Raw genomic sequence first — 6,161 nt, 5'->3', positions numbered from 1 at the left:
CCACACAGCCAATTGCATGCTCCAAAAAAATCTCAACAACCAATAGGGACGCGAAGGAGGCGCGTAGAAATAACGTAGAAATAATAATAATAATAATAATAATAATAATAATAATAATAATAATAATAACCGCAGCCTCTTTGTTTCATTTAAGTGGGATGATTCATAATACATACATATAAACATTGCTACGAGTACAATGTATGTATTCCCTGCTCCGTTTATATGCAGTGTAGGCTGCCCACTGCTTCACTGAGTGAATGGGTCAAATGCAGAGAAAAACAAGTAATTTCCCCATGGGGATCAATAAAGTATCCATTATTATTATTATTATTATTATTATTATTAATTAAAGGTTTAATCAAGCTGTTTCAAACTAATTCACTCAGCTTTGCCTATCTTGCTTCTCTTACTTTATATCGAAATCATTCACCCTTAGCTGTCCCCCTGACTTCATCCATTATGGTCATCTTAACATCTCCAGCTTGGCCTCCTTCTCTTTTTGTCAGTGCCACCACCTCCAAACCATATATCACAGCAGGTCTCACTATAATTTTGTAAATGTTCCCTTTCATTTTGGCTGCCGTCCTTCTGTCACAAATCACTCCTGACAATCACCAGGTACTCATAACTGAACTCATCTACCTTCACTAACTTTACTCCTTGCATTTTCATCTATCTAGCTGTCTCTTTCTTTCTTTCATTCACACTCATGTATTCAGTCTCACTTCTAGTGACTTTCATTCCTCTTCTCTCCAGTACATACCTCCAGGTGGCTCTTGTTTTTACCTGCTCCTTACTCTCACCACAGATCACAATTTTTTCTATAAACATCGTAATCAATGAAGAGTCTTGCCTGACCTCATCTGTAAACATGTCCTTCAGTCATTCAACCAAGAGGTTCAGAACAGGATCTTGATGTAATCCCACCCCCATCTTGAACCCATCTGTCACTCGTTCTGCACACCTCACCACTGCCCCACTGTCCTGTCCTCCCTCGCCACTCTCATATACTTGCCCCTCCTGACTTCCTCATGCAGTACCACAGTTCCTCTCTGGGCTTGGTTATGGCTCATCAACTTATCCGTTTGTATTTTTTACAGGTCTTTACATTCTTATTCTTGATAACTGGTACCAGTATACTTCTCCATTCCTCAGACATCCACTTAAGTTTTTCCTCTATTGCCATATCTTTCTCCTCGATGCAAATCTGAGAAAAGTTCCAACCCGACTCCTCGTCTCCATATCCCTACAGTTTTCATCTCTTCCCTTAGTGTCCAGCCTCAATTACAACTCCGTATAAGCTCCTTCTTTGCCTTTGCTACTTTTCGCTTTACTGCACGTCTAACTTCCCAGTGCTCCTGTCTACTTTCTTCATCTCCCTGACTATCCAGTTTTTTATTTACTAACCTACTTTGCACTTCCTTATTCCACCACCAAGTCTCCTTGTCCTTCTTCCTCTGTTCAAATGATAAACCAAACACAATCTTTGTAGTTTCCCTTAGCATGGCAGCTTTACTTTCCCTCTGTGCAGTGAATTGATTCTTCCCGCTACAACTTTAACCATTTAATCCTTGGGTCTTCCTTCACGTGCTTTCCTTTCTTGGTTTCCAAAGCACACACTGCTATACGATGCTTCCGAACTACATTCTCCCCTGCCGCCACATTACAGTCTCCTATCTCTTTCACACTGCGCCTTCTGCAGAAGATGTCGTCCACATATGTGAACCTTTGTCCATTCTTACACTATGTCCTCCCTCTTCTTGACCGCAAGTATTTCCATCCTTTTCGCAAAACTAATGACCATTTGTGCTCGCTCCTTAACATCATACCTACCCAACACTTCCCATGTTTCCTTCACCTTAATGTCCGTTAAAGTCTGCTTTAATTACTAGTCTCTCCACCTTAGGACACTCTCTACCACTTCATCCAACTTATTTCAGAATTCCTCTTTCTCTTCCAACTGGCATCCAACATGTGGAGGATATGCAGTGACAACATTCATCATCACCCTTTTGATTTACAGCTTCAAACTCAGTATCCTGTCTGACACTGTTCACATACTCTTCTTCAAGATTACCCCTACTCCACTTCTCTTCCTATCTATACAAGAACAGTTCAAATCAAATCAAATCAAATCACTTTTATTGTCACATCACATGTGCAGGTACATTGGTACAGCACATGTGAGTGAAATTCTTGTGTGCGAGCTTCACAAGCAACAGAGTTGTGCAAAATACAATAATGTAAACAAGCAAAATACAAGAATGGCTACATCTGAAACTAATAAATATATGTACAATATATAATAGTATATGCATTTCTGGATGTGTATACTAAATATTTTTCTACGTGTGTGTGTGTGTGTGTACACATATTTTACAAATTAAATAGAGTAAACAATAAATAAAATATACAAAAATATACAGAGTTGAATATGTGCAAAACAGTGGCATTACTGTACAGTATGGAGTGCATAATGTTAAAGTTCCAGTAGTGAAGCTGAGGTGTCTATGACGTGTTCAGCAGTCTGATGGCCTGATGGAAGAAGCTGTCTCTCAGTCTGCTGGTACGGGACCGGATGCTGCAGAACCTCCTTCCTGATGGAAGTAGTCTGAACAGTTTATGGCTGGGGTGACTGGAGTCCTTGATGATCCTCCCCGCTTTCCTCAGGCAGCGCTTCCTGTAGATGTCTTGGAGGGAGGGAAGCTCACCTCCAATTATCCGCTCAGAGCACCGCACTACTCACTGGAGAGCTTTGCAGTTGTAGGCGGTGCTGTTAGAAGAAAGTGAAGAAAGTGTACTTTATTGGTCCCCGTGGGGAAAATCCCTCTCTGCATTTAACCCATTCACTCAGTGAAGCAGTGGGCAGCCATTGGGCGCCCGGGGAGCAGTGTGTGGGGAGGGTACCTTGCTCAGGGGTACCTCAGGGTAGCTGTTCAGGGGAATCGAACCCCCGACCTTCCGATCATGGGGCCACCACTCTACCTACTGAGCTATCCCTGCCCTGTTGCCATATCAGGTGGTGATGCATCCAGTGAGGATGCTCTCAATGGCACAGTGATAGAAGGTCCTGAGGATGCGGGGGCTCATGCCGAATCTTTTCAGTCTCCTGAGAAAGAAGAGGCGCTGCTGCGCCTTCTTCACTGTTTTGTTTGTGTGTACTGACCACGTAAGATCCTCAGCCAGATGTACACCAAGGAACCGGAAGCTGCTCACTCTCTCCACAGCAGCGCCGCTGATGGTGATGGGGGTGTGTACTTCTCTGCACCTCCGGAAGTCCACTATCAACTCCTTTGTCTTTGCGACGTTGAGGGTGAGATGGTTGTCTTGACACCAGTGGGTCAGGGCGCTGACCTCCTCCCTGTAAGCCGTCTCATCACCGTTGTTGATAAGACCCACCACTGTAGTGTCGTCCGCAAACTTCACAATGATGTTGGAGTTGTTAGTGGCTGTGCAGTCGTAGGTGTAGAGTGAGTACAGGAGAGGGCTCAGTACACACCCCTGTGGAGCACCAGTGTTCAGTGTGACGGGGGATGAGGTGATGCTGCCCAGTCTGACCACTTGGCGTCTGTCAGACAGGAAGCTAAGGATCCAGCTGCAGAGGGAGCTGCTCAGTCCTAGATCCTGCAGTTTCCTGTCCAGCTTCGAGGGAACGATGGTATTGAATGCTGAGCTGTAATCTACAAACAGCATTCTCACATACGTGTCTCTCTTCTCCAGGTGTGACAGGGCAGTGTGTAGTGTCAGGGCTATGGCATCATCAGTGGACCTGTTGTGGCGGTATGCGAACTGTAGAGGGTCCAGTGAGTCGGGTAGTGCAGAGCAGATGAAGTCCCTGACCAGCTTCTCGAAGCATTTGCTTACGATGGGGGTCAGGGCTACAGGTCGCCAGTCGTTCAATGAGGAGATGGTGGAGGATTTGGGTACAGGGACGATGGTGGCCATTTTGAAGCAGGCTGGGACTACAGACAGAGAGAGGGAAAGGTTGAAGATGTGCGTGAACACTCCAGCCAGCTGAGCCGCGCATGACTTGAGGACGCGGCCGGGAATCCCGTCCGGACCAGTAGCTTTGCGTGCGTTCACCTTCCTGAAGCACTTCCGCACATCCTCCTCAGACACAGTGTGCGCACTGACGTCATCCGCGGTGCGCACACTGTCCGGTCTCATGGTGTTCGCTGCGTCGAATCTAGCGTAGAATACGTTTAGATCCTCACACAGAGAGGCCGTGGTCTGCGGTGTGCTGGTTTTCCCTCTAAAGTCTGCGATCGTGTTTAGTCCAGTTTGAATCTACCTCCAGTGCCCGGGGACTTGCTTCCTCTCCGTCTGTCCTCCTGCACACACAATACATGTACGTATCTTCTCTTCATCATTTCAGTCAGCTCTCTTCCTTTCATAGCCCCTATATTTAGTCCTTACTCTCCACTTTTCTTTCTCTCTTGCTGTTTCCTAACATGCCTTCCCTCTTTCCTTTCCTTTCCCTTTGGAATCAGCCAACAGTAGCACAGTTTCCACTAGCACCCTATTGGCCAACAGCACCAGAAACTGGGCATTGGTCGATCTGGTATAGAAATCTCATTCTTTATGATACACATCCTTGATTTGGCCAAAATTCTATTCTATGTCCTCCCCATTTATTCGGGTGTGGGACCAGCTCTAGGAGCCCATTGACATATGAATGATTATCTGCCTTGATCCCAATTTAATATGAACTAGCCTACAGTAAAGCTACAGTGAATGTACTTTTATTGATCAGTGTAATTTTTTCTCTAAATAAAATCAATGCCATTTAAACCAGATGATGTCCTTCCCTTGGAGTAGGATACAAGTCCCCTGTATGAAAAGAGAATGTAAAATACTTCATTAGTGTATTGAGGAATAACTCTTTTTCATTAACTTAAAGGTCTAATTATGCCATTGAATAGCTGTGGGTTACCCTGCTTTGCCAAGCAGATGAACGCTATATAACAAATTAATTAGTCACGGTCTAAGTATCTCCTGTTGTATAAAAAATGCTATTGAAGAGGACCAAGAGTACATTTCTAAGTGTCCTTTACGTGGCTGCGTTGTGTTGTTATTGATCTTATAGGTAACTTTTGCTTTAAAAAAAGTCTCCTGTGTATCAACCTTGTAAAAATATAGCAGGTTCCAGTCGGGCAGGTGCTCAAAGTGTCATCTATAAATTCCAGCTTCACACACACAGCCTGGCACTCCCTTTTTACACTTAAAGTGGACTCCACTTCTGCATAAATACTTCAAATAGTCAATAAGGGCAGTCGGTGTGAGCAGCAACACGCAATAAAATGGAAGAAGAGGTGGTGCTGCATTCTGACACGGGATTGGGCCTTCAAACCAGCCTCTTATATACTGCTTATTCAACTTATATACACAGATCAATAGCAGTTTGTTTTCGGGAATTCAAGCGTCCCTGTTGTAACCGAGCTTGATCTCCGTTTTGCTGTACAACACGGTCAATACCACGGCTGGCTAATGAACACAGTCTGCAGGAACAAAACGCTGGAAACCAAGGGTGATGGTTGTGGTGGACACAAACTCACACATTTCTCTCCACTCATCGCTCTCAATCAAGCGTGTTTTATTCCAATGAAAGGAGAAGCAAAATGCCTACTCTTGTTGTTCCTGTCGGCGTGCACCTGCAGTGAGCCTATCGATCTACCGGCACCCTTAGGGCCTAATTTAACTCTCAAGGATTCTGCTATGAAAGGAAGAAAATAAAACATCACTGGTTGAACATCAGGTAGTCGCAGGAAAAAGGAGGAGAAACTGGGTCTGCTTTGGATTGGAGATCAGCTCTAAGTCATGTGTGCTGTTTGTCTGAAGATCAATGGAACAACACTTATAATGAATATAGTCTAATTATTGCACTACAGAGCTCACGATGTGTCTGAATAGCTGCTATTACTGAGCTTATATCAAATGGGATAAGGAATGTTTTTAATTGCATACCTGTAGCCCTGACTAAACGGCATTTTACAAATGTGAGAATCATCACTTTAGTATATTGTTAGATTTTTTAAATAAAATGGCCAGGCAAGTTGTCCTTAAGGACCTCTGTCCCTTTTGATGCTATTTTATATATTTCCTGTCTGTAAACTAAACACTTAACGTGGACCCAAGAACGTTGATATCAAAGTTATTTT

Source organism: Rhamphochromis sp. 'chilingali', assembly GCF_963969265.1.
Source record: "Rhamphochromis sp. 'chilingali' genome assembly, chromosome: 20".
Lineage (NCBI taxonomy): Eukaryota > Metazoa > Chordata > Actinopteri > Cichliformes > Cichlidae > Rhamphochromis > Rhamphochromis sp. 'chilingali'.
This window is presented reverse-complemented; position numbering follows the sequence as displayed.